This window comes from Phacochoerus africanus, chromosome 5 (assembly GCF_016906955.1).
Source record: "Phacochoerus africanus isolate WHEZ1 chromosome 5, ROS_Pafr_v1, whole genome shotgun sequence".
Classification (NCBI taxonomy): Eukaryota; Metazoa; Chordata; class Mammalia; order Artiodactyla; family Suidae; genus Phacochoerus; species Phacochoerus africanus.
In genome coordinates this window covers 46,776,500-46,788,895 of record NC_062548.1, presented here as the reverse complement: position 1 = coordinate 46,788,895, position 12,396 = coordinate 46,776,500, and the positions used below count along the sequence as shown (strand labels likewise).

Here is a 12,396-nt window from a genome sequence, read left to right as displayed (position 1 = left end):
GGCCCTAAAAAGACAAAAGACCAAAAAAAAACCCAAAAAACAAAAACAACCTACTTTGTTTGGAAGCTTCATCCATGTGATGTGTGACCATTGTTCTTTTTTTTTTTAGCAGTAGAGTATTCCACTGTGAGAAAATATTACAATTTATGTATTTTTTATGATTTATGGGCATCTTGCATGTTTCTGGTTCAGAATATAAAGAAGAGTGCTATAGGCTTGCAGAGCTTGAGGCCGAGAGCAGTTCTGCCACCACCAACACTGAGACACTGTACTGAATTCTCTTCCTGGTCCTTAAACGTCCCGACCTGAAGCTGAAGAAGCCACCCTAGATGCACACATCATTGGCCGTGGCAGTGTTTGCCCCAGTGTTGTCTCATTTCATCATTACCAGCACTGCCAAAATGCTGGGCATTGTGTCTAAGAGACCAATGACCACAGGTCTCAGAGACCTTTAGCCTTCTTGGTCTGTGGGGCAAGTGGATAATATATATGAAGCCTGTGTCCCCGTTCCATGTACAATAAGTTTAATTTTCACAGTCCTGAACCAACTCAGTGTGCCAAAGCCCCAACACTCAGTCTCTTCTTCTCTTTGATTTCTTTGTTTTGGCCTCTACTTGTTATAAACTCTTAAATAGGAACCAGCATGACAGGAGACCCGTGGAAGCAAGAGGAATGACAAGATGATTTTAATCTCGCAAAGGCCAGATCCTTCAAAGCCAGGCATGCTGCTGGGATACGTTCCCTGAGTGATGGCAAAGCCACTCAGAGATCTAAGGAGCAGGGGGTGAGGTAGTGCCACATGTGTTTTTAAAGGAACACTGTGGTTGCAGTGCGGAGAGCAGATTAGAAGGGAAGGCGTCCGACAGTCCAATAGTAGCGTTAGAGCTGGTATTCTGGAATCGTCTCCCCAAGAAACCAAGAAGTGACAGCAGAGGTTAGTAACCGGGAGGGAATGACATCACAGGCTCCAAGGGGAGAACTTTCGGAGATGGAAGGCATGACTGCTGCTCACAGATCAGGTGTCCACTGGACTTAAATTCTGGCCTTGGGGAGGTCAGTCGTGCCCTTGGCAAAAACAGTGTCAGGAAGTAGGAATGAAAGCCAGCTTGGAGTAGACCGGGGAAAAAAGAGAGAATAGAAACCATTTAGACTGTGCACGTATAGCAACTCATAGGAAAATTCCTTCGTCCAGCCACCGTCTGGCTATAGCTAGACCTTGGCAAACCTTACCAGCCCAGAGCAGCTGCAGAGAGGTAGGCAGCCACGTGACGCTGGTATTTGTCAGCTCTTGGGGGACTCCACTCCTTCGCAAGCTGCTTATTCTGGCTCATGTTCACCTTCATCCTGTGCTTATTTTTGTCACTTTTATCTATGCCCCATCTCTAGATCAAAACTGAACTAAAGCACGCCCAGCAGAAGTTATTGGACAGCGCAAAAATGTGCTCTTCACTCACAGCTGAGTGGAAGCACTGTCAGCAGAAAATCAAAGAACTGGAGCTGGAAGTCCTTACACAGGCTCAGAGCGGTAAATCACTGAGCAGCCTCAAGGAAGAGCTGGCTCGGAAGAAATCTAACATTACTGCAGCAGAGGAAAAGGTGATTATTCAATAAACAGCACGTCTGGGATACTGTGACCGAAATACCATTTCTCTAAGGATTTTAAGAAATAGGTACAGTGCAAACTTGATAGCATTCCAGGGGTTTAGTTTTTTTTTTGTTGTTGTTTGTTTGTTTTTGTCTTTTTTGCTATTTCTTGGGCCGCTCCCACAGCACACGGAGGTTCCCAGGCTAGGGGTCTAATCGAAGCTGTAGCCACCGGCTTACACCAGAGCCACAGCAACGCAGGATCCGAGCTGCATCTGCAACCTACACCACAGCTCACGGCAACGCCGGATCATTAACCCACTGAGCAAGGGCAGGGACCGAACCCGCAACCTCATGGTTCCTAGTCGGATTCGTTAACCACTGCGCCACTACGGGAACTCCCTAGTTTTTGTTTTTTTACCCTCCCACGCTTTCCTCTCTTTTGACGCCACTTGCTCCAAGAGCTCCAGTAAATCTGGTGTGTTTTTTAAGACTACATTAACTCAAAAAGGTAAGTTTCATTAAAGCTATAGTATAAACTTAAAGAGCTCACTGAGGCCAAATGAGTTTCAAATTGTAAAGGGCTTATTCTCTCATTTGGATTGACATTTTTATTTCATAACTTTTGGAGGGATGGATGTTGTGAAATGAACCATTTGAAATATAGTTCCTGAATGCGTTTTGGGGCCACACCTGTGGCATGTGGAAGTTCCTGGGCCAGGGATCGAGCCTGTACCACAGCAGTAACAAGGTAGTAGCCTTAACCAGCAGAGCAACCAGGGAACTCCCTGACCCTGCATTTTAGGCTGCCTAACACCAGGTGGCAGTAGTATGTAACACTTGCACATTTTGATCTGCAGGTTTGCCTGAGAGTCAAATATTACATAAAAATTATATAATCGCATTATGTAAAGATAAAACAAACATTAAAATTAGATGATAGCAATCTGGCTTAAGTGCAAAAACCTGATGTTGAGCTAAAGAAGCCAGCACAAAAAAACACATGAAAAGATGCTCAATATCCCTAATTATTAGAGAAATGCAAATCAAAATTAAAATGAGGATATCATCTCACACAAGTCAGAATGGCCACCATCAAAATGTCTACAAAGAGTATATGCTGGAGAGAGTGTGGAAAAAAAGGGAACCCTCCTTCACTGTTGGTGGGAATGTAAATCGGTACAACCACTGTGAAGAACAATATGGAGCTTCCTTAAAAAACTAAAAATACGAGTTCCCTTTGTGGTTCAGTTGTTAACAAACCTGACTAGAATCCATGAGGACAAGGGTTCAATCCCTGGCCTCACTCAGTGTGTTAAGAATCTGGCGTTGCTGTGAGCCATGGTGTAGGTCGCAGACTCAGCACAGATCTCACATTGCTGTGGCTCTGGCATACACCAATGGCTACAGCTCTGATGGGACCCCTAGCCTGGGAACTTCCATATGCCATGGGTGCAACCCTAAAAAGACAAAAAAAAAAATCCTGAAAATGGACTACCATAACATCCAGCAATCCCACTCCTGGGCATATATCTGCATAAAACTGTAATTTGAAAAGATACATGCATTCTTTGTTCATGGCAACACTGTTGACAGTAGCCAACTGTCAACAGAAGCAACTTAAATGTCCATCGACTGAGGTCCATCGACCGAGAAATGGATAAAGATGTGGTACATTTATACAATGGAATATTACTCGGTCATTAAAAAGAATAAAATAATGCTATTTGCAGCAACATCGATGGACCTAGAGATTATCATACTAAGTAAGACAGAAAAAGAAAGACAAATACCGTATGATATCATTTATATGTGGAATATTAAGAAAATGATACAAGCGAACTTACTTACAAAACAGAAACAGACTCAAAGATTTTGAAAACAGGAGTCCCCGTCATGGCTTAGCGGTTAACAAATCTGACTAAGAACCATTGGATCCCAATGGCTATGGCTCCAATTGACCCCCTAGTCTGGGAACCTCCATGTGCCGCGAGAGCAGCCCAAGAAATGGCAAAAAGACACCCCCCCCAAAAAAAAAGACTTCAAAAACAAACCTGTGATTACCAAAGTGGAGAGGGGCGGGGGGGATAAATTTAGAAGTTTAGGGTTAACATGTCTGCACTGTTTTGTGTAAGAGATAATCAACAAAGACCTACTGTATAGCACAGGGAACTCCATTCGATATTCTAAAATAACTTGTGTAGGAAAAGAATCTGAATAAGAATGGAAATATGTGGAGTTCCCGTCATGGCACAGTGGTTAACCAATCCAACTAGGAACCATGAGGACAAGGGTTCAATCCCTGACCTCACTCAGTGAATTAAGGATCTGGCGTTGCCATGAGCTGTGGTCTAAGTCCAAGATGCAGCTCAGATCTGGCATTGCTGTGGCTGTGGCGTTGGTGTGGCTGTGGTGTAGGCTGGTGGCTGCAGCTCCAATTAGACCCCTAGCCTGGGATCTCATGCCATGGGTGGGGCCCTAGAAAAGACAGAAAGACAAAAAATAAAATAAATAAATAAATAAAAATAATAAAAAATTAAAATAATTCCATTTTTAAAAAGAATGGAAATATGTATATATACATATATGACTGAATCACTTTGCTTAATACCTGAAACTAACACAATATTGTAAATCAAATATAATATAAAATAAAAATTAAATTAAATATAAAATTTAAAATAATAATTACAGATTTATTTTTTTGCTTTGTTTTTTGTTTGTTTTTTTGTTTGTTTTTTGGGGTTTTTTTGTCTTTTTTAGGGCCACACCTGTGGCATATGGAGGTTCCCAGGCTAGGGGACAAATCAGAGCTACAGCTGCTGATAAAAACAATTTTGGAGTTGTTTATTCCAATACATGTCAAGATGTTACAACTTGGTACCTTTGTCACACAGGGAATATGGAGCTCGATGTAGGTACTATAGCTGTGTGTGTGTGTGTGTGTGTGTGTGTGTGTGTGTGTGTGTGTGTGTGCCTTTTAAGGCTGCACCTGCAGCATATGGAGGTTCCCAGGCTAGGGGTCAAGTTGGAGCTGTAGCCGCCAGCCTATGCCAGAGCCATAGCAATAGCAGATCCGAGCCACCTCTGTGACCTATACCACAGCTCACAGCAATGCTGGATCCTTAACCCACTGAGTGAAGCCAGGGATCGAACCTCTGTCCTCATGAATGCTAGTCAGATTTGCTTCTGCTGAGCCACAACGGGAACTCCTAATTACGGTTTTAAATAAAGAAGCCAGCAAAGAAGAGTTCACACTATGTATTTTCGTTTATCTGAGGCTCAAGAATAAACAAAACTAACCTATGGTGATAAGCAAGTGGGTGTCTTTATGAGGGTGTTACATGGAGGAGGAGGAGTTCCGTGGTGGCCTAGTGGTTCAGGGTTCTCTGGTGTCACTGCTGTGGCTCAAGTTCAGTCTCTGGCCCAGGAACTTCTGCATGCTTCAGGTGTGGCCAAAAATAAAAAATAATAATAATAAAATAAAATCAATGGGAACATGAGGGAAGCTTCCGTGGTGCTGAAAGTACTCGTTCTTTTAGTCTGGAGAAGTTGGTTATATAAGTAAAACTTTGTTGGCTTCATCGACAGGTGAGATGTGTGTACTTGACTGTATGTGTGTCATTCCTCCACTTACAAAAGGAAATTGGTAAAGTTGATAAAGACTGGTGTCATTTAAAATTTTTTTTTTGTCCTTTTAGTCCCACATCTGTGGCACATGGAAGTTCTCAGCCTGGGGGTCAAATCAGAGCTGGAGCTGCCAGCGGCCTATGCCACAACCACGTAGAATCTGAGCCATGTCTGCCGCCTACACCACAGCTCACAGCATTGCCAGAACCTTGACACATTGTGCGAGGCCCGGGGAGGTCAAAGCCTCATCCTCACGGATGCTAGTCGGGTTTGTCACTGCTGAGCCACAATGGGAACTCCAAAAATTTTTAAATTTAGATAGTACTAAATATTGGAGCTGGATTTTGTGCAACAGGAACGCATATTCTGACTGCAGTTGGAAGAGTAAATTAGGGTAAACACTTCAGAAAGCAATTTGGCGTGTGTGTGTATATATATATACATATATACATATGTATATATATATATATACTACACAACACAGCACTTCTACTGCTAGGTGTGAACACTGAGGGAGCTATTATACTGCACATATGCATCAGAAAACAGAAATGCCATCATTTTCATAGTCACATTGTTCCAAATAGCAGAAAATTGTAACCAGTCCAAATGTCTGCTCCCATGAGGTGGAGTAGATAAATTGCGTATTTATGCAGAACAGCACATGATGATGAAAATGCATGAACCCTAGGTGCTGGCTGTACTCCAGTGCAGCGTTAAATAAAAAACCTAGTCACCATAAACACAGTATGATTTTACTGATATCGAGGGTCAGAATAATACAAAATAACAACCGTGTCATATGAAGATAGATCTTATTGTAAGAAAAAGCACAAAAATGATTAATATAAAATTAGAGATGCTTGTTTTCTCAGGTGAGGAGGGAACGGGAGCGATGGTCAAAGAGGGCCACAGAGTAGAGTAGCCTTCATCCTGGAAACATTCTCTTTCTTTCCTTCTTTTCCTTGTTTTTTTTTTTTTTTTTTTTTTTTTTTTTTTTTTTTTTTTTTGCTGTGCCTGTGGCATACGGAAGTTTCCAGACCAGGGATTGAACCCACGCCACAGCAGCAACCTGAGGCACAACTGTGACAATACCAAATCCTTAACCTGCTGACCGTCAGGGAACTTGGAAAGCTTCTCTTTCCTAAACTGGATGGTGGGTTCAAAAGTTTTTCATTTGCCCTTGACAGAGAAGCCAACGGGGTAATACTTTGACCTGTGCAATTAGGACTGAGCATCTTTAAGGAAGCATTTGCCCTCAGCAGAACTAAAGGGGGCAGCTTGAAGGAACTTGAGCCTCAGCTAACTGGCCACCCTTGCCCTTGCCCTTGCCCTTGAATCACTGCATCTTGGCCGCTCCTGTAGTGAGTAGGCTCTGCAGGGACCTACGGCTGATGCAGGTGGCCCTTCTCCTAGAAAAGGACTGCTCTTCACTGGCATCCACTGAGCATTCGTGGGGAATGTGGTGCCAGACCATTGTAAAGAATGTGGTGTTGTGTCCTGAATACAGTAGAGGGAGAACAACTATTTTGCTGCAAACTATGCATCTGAGAAGTATTTATTGAGCACATACTGCATATTAGTCACAATGTTAGGTGACACAAGGGTTTATAAAACTATATAAACAAATTAAAGGGAGAGCTAATAAAAAAAGTTTAATGACACCTTTAGTCTTTTTTTCCTTTCTTTTTTGTCTTTTTAGGGCCACACCCGCAGCATATGGAGGTTCCCAGGCTAGGGGTCAAACAGGAGCTGTAGCTGCCGGCCTACGCCACAGCCACAGCAATGCCAGATCCAAGCCACATGTGTGACCTACACCACAGCTCATGGAAAAGCTGGATCCTTAACCCCTGAGCAAGGCCAGGGATCAAAGCTTCATCCTCGTGGATCTTAGTCAGACTCATTCCCGCTGAGCTGCAACGAGAACTCCGACACTTTTGGTTTAACACATAAATTCTAAAATAAAACTATGTATCTCTTTTTAAGATTCATAAATCTTATTTTTAGGGGGTTTTTTTTAGTTGTTTTTTTGTTTGTTTGTTTTGTACTTTTGCCTTTTCTGGGGCTGCACTTGAGGCATGTGGAGGTTCCCAGGCTAGGGGTCGAATCAGAGCTGCAGCCGCTGGCCTACGCCACAGGCACAGCAACGTGGGATCCAAGCCACATCTGCAACCCACACCACAGCTCACGGCAACGCCGGATCCTTAACCCACTGAGCAAGGCCAGGGATTGAATCCACAACCTCATGGTTCCTAGTGGGATTCCTTAACCACTGCACCATGATGGGAACTCCCTTATTTTCAGTTTTAACAGAGCAGTGAAGACGGCACTGCTGGCACTGGGCATTATGCCAGTAGGCACTTGGTTTGTAAGAGACTCTTCTGTTTTGTTCTGAGATATTATTCATGAATCTAGTCCTATTGTGGAGAAAATAGCCACTCTCACACATCCCTATTAGACGTGTGAATTGGTCTAAAACCTGTGGAGACAGCTTGACATTATTATTAAATAAATAATGACCTTTGTCCTAGCAAAGTCACATCTCATAAGTTGTTCTAAAGACATGGTTTGTAATAGTATTGTTTATATTACCCAAAGATTGGAATCAACTACATGTCCTTCAGTAGAGTTTTAAAGAAGTTATAGTATATCCTTCACTGCAGCTGTAAGAGAAGACAATTCTATATGTTTTATGTGTAATATGAAGAAATCACCAAATATATTGTTTTTTTAAAAAAAGCAAGTTGCAAAAGTATACATAATATGCCATCATTTGTGTAAAAAATGTGTGTATGCTGGAGAACTGTGTAGCAGTATTTGTTTATATATGCATGAATAAGTCTCTAGAAGGGTGCACAAGAAGCTAATACCAGTGATTACCTATTTGATGGAGGAAAACTGGGAAGAAGACTTGATACAGACAGGAAAGAGACATTGCATTATGTAGCTTACCTTATACACACACTAAGCTATGTGAATGTATTATATATTGCAAAAATTAAGTAATTTAATTTTAAAATTAAAATCTATCTAGTCAAGGAGTTCCCACCGTGTTGCAGTGGGATAAGAATCCAACTGCAGGAATTCCCATTGTGGCTCAGTGATATTGAACTGACTAGTATCCATGAGGATTCGGGTTCCATCTCCGGCCCTGCTCACTGGGTTATTGATCTGGCATTGCCTTGAGCTGCAAGTACACTGCAGATGCAGCTCAGATCCTGAGTTACTGTAGCTATGGTATAGGCCAGCAGCCGCAGCTCCAATTTGACCCCTGTCGGAAAAAAAACAACGAAAAAGAATCCAACTGCAGCAGCTCAGGTCGCTGTGGAGACACAGATTTGATCTCGAGCATGCTATAGTGGGTTAAACGAGCTGGTGTTGCCACAGCTGTAGCATAGGTTGCAGCTCCAGCTGGTCGGTAGCCCAGGGATTTCTATATGCCATGGGCGCTGCCAAAAAAAAAAAAAATCTAGTCACATTCTGTGCTTTAGATGATATTTTTTCTTTTAATTTTTCTTCTTCTTATTTTTTTTTTTTATTTTTTTGTTTTCTTAGGACCATATCTGTGGCACATGTAACTTCCCAGGCTAGGGGTCATTTTGGAGCTGCAGCTGCTGGCCTATGCCACAGCCACAGCAACTCCGGATCCAAGCCGTGTCTTTGACCTACACCACAGCTTGCCGCAATGCCAGAGCTTTTAACCCACTGAGTGAGGCCAGGGATCGAACTGGCATCCTCATGGATACTAGTTGGATTTTTAACCTGCTGAGCCACAGCAGGAACTCCTAGATGAGATTTTTATGTTAGCATTATTGTTTGCTATTTATATGGTATTCCCCTAATTGGAAAAATAGGTCACACTTAAACGTTTTATTTGTAAATTTTTTTTTCATTTAGGATTTCGGATCTGCAGCAGAAATTAGAACATGCTCATAAAGTCTGTCTCACAAACACTTGTATTTTGGGGAAGAAGCAGTTAGAGGAAAGGATAAAAGAAGCAATGGAAAATGAAGCTAAAATAAAGCAAAACTATCAGGAAGAACAACAGAAGAGGTAAGAGGAGCAGAGAGGTCATCTCCTCCTGAGCTAACCAGCACTGAGTGTATCAGCAGGTTTGTTTACCACTGGGTGTCCTCTCTATCCCCACTCAAGTAAACTCCATCTCAAAAGGTCATGTATGGTACCACACTGTATTCTAATCGTTTATCTTCTTGTTTGCCTTTCATGCTGGAGTGTGGATTTTTTTTCTTTTTTGGTCTTTTTAGGGCTGCACTTGCAGCACATGGAGGTTCCCAGGCTAGAGGTCAAATTGGAGCTGTAGCTGCCAGCCTGTGCCACAGCCACAGTAATGCCAGATCCAAGCCACACCTGCATGACCTATACTACAGGTTACAGCAACGCCAGATCCTTTAACCCACGGAGCACAGCCAGGGATCGAACCCACATCCTCATGGATACTAGTTGGGTTCGTTAACCACTGAGCCATGACAGGAACTCCTAGAGTGTGGAATCCCTAAGGGCAGGGATTATTGGTTGTTCTGGAACACGTGGTGCCCCTGAAAAGCTTCTCGAGTGAATGGATTGCCTATGAATTATGCCTGTGAAATATACATGGGATTTCCTTTTCTAACTTGAGCATGACTGGCACAAAATGCAAACTAAAATGAGGTTGGTGTTTTGTATTTATCAGCTGATTTTCTTCAAAGAAGATCCAAGTACTTACAGGCATCTTAATTATTAACAGGCTGCTACTGGACATGAGCTGTCATATTTTTTTCTAAAATTATTCTGATTATTATTAAGATTCTTACTTAAATGATCTTCTTACATACCCTAAACTTCAGTAACCAATGCTTCTTATTTCTGTGTCACTCAGAATGTTTCACATGGGTCTTAAGAAAAAGGTGGTGGTGCTAACCACTGAAAAGATATACAAACATTCATGCAAACTATTAAGCTCAGAAATTTACTTTCTGCTCTAGTAGAAAGCTCTAGCATAGGGCCCAGCATTCAGTAGGTGTTCAGCAAATACATACTGAATAAATGAATGTTTGAGTAAGTGAGTGAATGAAAGAATATATGAATGAATAATGGATTCACTCGGGTGCAATAAAAAACAGTTGTCTCACTGCTTCTTCTCCCAGATGACATGCTCCTCCTGTCTTAACACAACTAGATCCCAAATAATCTATGAGAAGTAGTTTATACCTATATAATAAGTATGGCTCTTGAAGCATTGCTCACAAAGCAAGAGAAAGCCCTTGGGCAAACATGCAGTGTGGCAAAACAAAAGCAATGCATGTTAAACAAACTCCTCGGTCAATGGGCAGATAACGCTAGCAACCCCAGGTTCGAGAGACGCTAAGGAAATTTGCCACAAGGTAAGACAGCTGAAGGAGAGACGCTAGTGTCAGGCTGGGAACCTCGAAGGAGCTGGGGTGTTCCTCAAATTCAGCCCCAGCTTTCTAAGAAGATCTACATTATCTCTGAAAGAAAGCAACTTCAGTTTAGATATTAAGGACTCCCGTACATCAGATAAAAGCTTAAAAACAAAAATCACCAGATAACACAAGGCATCTGGTTACCATGAATGAAAGTCAGTAGAAAAAACAAACGCCAGATTTTAAAAAGAAACAAAAGATGCCGTCCAAGAATTAAACAGGAAAGTGGCTATTTAACTTTCCCTAAACCTGGTTTCTTATGACCGATGTGGGAGTAGGGATGCCAGTTCTATACATCGTCTGTGAATAATGGATGAAAAGCAATTGGTAGGAAAGTTATTTTCCACAAAACAAGGAGACTAGGACACACTGTTTTGTAACCTGAGGAGAGCAACCCCATGGGGATATTTAGGTTGTAACCTACTTTTTTCACTTAAAATAGTATCATCTGTTTACCTGCCATTAAATCTTATTCTAGAACATTATTGTAATAATATGCCATAATTTGTTTGCTCAATCCTTTATTGCTGGACATTTACGTTTCTTCTCCGATTCTTGCTATAGCAAAGAATAGCATAGTATATAACCTCGTAGCCAAATTTTTGTGCATATCCTTTATTTCCTTGGGATAAATTCCAGCAAGTATAATTATAACTGCTTATTTTAACCTTCAAATAGTAAAGAGCTATGAAAATAAAAGGCTTCAGAATTTGACCCTTCAGCAATAATCACTTTAAGTGGTTGCTCCATATTTCTCAAACTTTTTCCATGTATGCATTTGTATCTTTTATTATTTTTGTTTTGTTTTTAAAAAGTTGAATCATTTTATGAATCATTTGCTTGGGAGTTTGCATTTTTCTAACGAACAATATAACATGGGCATCTTATTAGCCACTTAGTAGCTGCATCATCTTGGGTAAGTTTCTTATCCTCTGTACCTGTCCATACCCACCTGATAGCATCCCTGTGTAGACTGCATGAGTTGTTAGCAGTTGGCTTGTGGCATCATCGAGCACATAGAAAGCCCTTGTATCTGTCATGGTGCCCTCAGAGAAGTAAAACCAATAGAAGGAACATGTATTTAATAAGAGGTTTGTTACAGAGAGTTGGTCTTATGCAATTGTGGAAGCAGGCTACACAGTCTGCAAGGCTGTCATCTTTGTGTCTTATGCTGGAGCTTGAAGTCTGCAGGGCCAACAGTCAGGAAGTAAAGATGGATATAAAGTGAGGGAGCTGGAACCCATGAGCACAAGCCAAACCCACAAGACTAGGCTCAAACCCAGGTCCATCTCACTGCCTCCAGCCTTGATGAAATAGGGAAAAGCTGGTCCCCTTCGCCAAGGAGCTGAACAGCCACCTGGCCCTGGAGATGGAGAGGAGGAATGATCGGAGGGAGGGGGAGCCATGGCACACCAAGGCGAGCAGCACATCATCAGCGCTAGTGTGAGCTGCAGAAGCCCCTGCTCCGATTTTCCAAGTGTGAAAACCAAAGTGCTGCACTCCACCTGCAAATCGTGCACAGATAGGACTCTGGTAGCCCACTCTGCCCAGAAACATCCATGGAAGGAATTCTGGCCAAGGTGACAATTTTACACAGCCGATGCTACCCAGGGTTATTGTTGTTGTTATTTCTGCATTTGAGGTTTCCATTACTGTTGTTGGAATCTTCTCCTTCTTCTCTTTCTTCTCCTTCTTCTCTTTCTTCTCCTTCTTCTCTTTCTTCTCCTTCTTCTCCTTCTCA

General features: G+C 42.1%; 1 pseudogene; it reads left to right on the top strand.

Annotated features, from left to right (window-relative positions):
* LOC125128425 (coiled-coil domain-containing protein 30-like) overlaps positions 1–12,102 on the top strand; it is a 96,603-nt pseudogene extending 84,501 nt beyond the window's left edge.
* The last annotated feature ends 294 nt before the right edge of the window (positions 12,103–12,396 follow it).